The sequence below is a fragment of the Microtus ochrogaster genome, chromosome X (assembly GCF_000317375.1).
Source record: "Microtus ochrogaster isolate Prairie Vole_2 chromosome X, MicOch1.0, whole genome shotgun sequence".
Taxonomy (NCBI): domain Eukaryota; kingdom Metazoa; phylum Chordata; class Mammalia; order Rodentia; family Cricetidae; genus Microtus; species Microtus ochrogaster.
This window is the reverse complement of record NC_022026.1, coordinates 20833561-20834864: the sequence shown is the minus strand read 5'-3', so window position 1 is coordinate 20834864 and position 1304 is coordinate 20833561.

Below are 1304 nucleotides of genomic sequence, written 5' to 3'. Positions count from 1 at the left end.
CTTAGCTCTAACTTTTTATTGGCTAGCTCTTACATATTAATACATGTGTATTGCCATGTGGCTGTGGCTTACCAGAAAGCTCCGTCTGGCTCCGACAGGATTACATGGCTTCTCTCTGACTCTCTGCCCCTTATTCTCCCAGCATATAGCCTAGCTTACCCAGCCTAGTTCTGTTCTTCCCTGCCATAGGTTCAAAGCAGTTCTTTACTCATTAACCAATCAAAGCAACTCATAGACAGAAGAACCTCCCAAAACTACATTATTACAATTCTTTCTAGATAATTATATTTTGCAAGAATTGACAATCATCACTAACCATCTCATATGGTAACTTCTATTAACATCCCATGGTCATATAGAATTATGTAAATAAGTTCGTACCATTATCTATTTAACGCATAGAGAAAACAGGACACAAAGTAAGTTATATAGCTTGAGTTTACACAACTGTAAAGCCAAGGCCAATATTCATACTCATGTATATGTGTGGTATTGCTAGTTTCAAATTATTATTCATACTGTTCTAGTGGGTATGGATAATTATAAGCTATGTAGACCTAGGTAACAATGAAAAATTTCATAAATATCTTCAAAGTAGAACTTGAGTAGATTGACAGCAAAAGAAGAGGTGTCAAATAAATCAGGAGTTCCTTAAAGACTTTCAGAAGTTGTAGAAATATTTTCTTTGTCATAGCATATTGTATTCAGTATTTGTGCTGGTTAGACTTATGTCAGTTTGATGCACAAACTACAATTATCTGAAAGGAGAGAATCTAAATTGAGAAGATGCCTCCAGAAGACCCAACTGTAAGCCATTTTTTTTTTGAGACAGAGCCTGTCCTGGAACTAGCTCTGTAGAACAGGCTGGTCTCAAACTCAGAGATCCGCCTGCCTCTGCCTCCCGAGTGCTGGGATTAAAGGCGTGTGCCACCACCACCCGGCCCTGTAAGCCATTTTTTTAGTTAGGAATGGGGAATGGCCCAGGACATGGTGAGTGGTGCTCTCCCTAGGATTGTGGTCTTTGTTTCTTTAAGGAAGCCATGGGGAGCAAGCTAGTAAGCAGCACCCCTTAGTGGCATCTGCATTAACTCCTGACTCCAGTTCCTGTCCTGATTTAATTCAGTGATGAACAACAATATGGAATGTAAGACAAATAAACCCTTTCCTTCCCAACTTTGTTTTTTGGTCATGGTGTTCTGTCACAGCAATGAAAACCCTAACTAAGATAGTATCCCTTTGCTAACTCTTAATTTTAGTAATTTTTGTTTTGCTGTAATTTTATTGTACTGTTATGTTTTAATTCT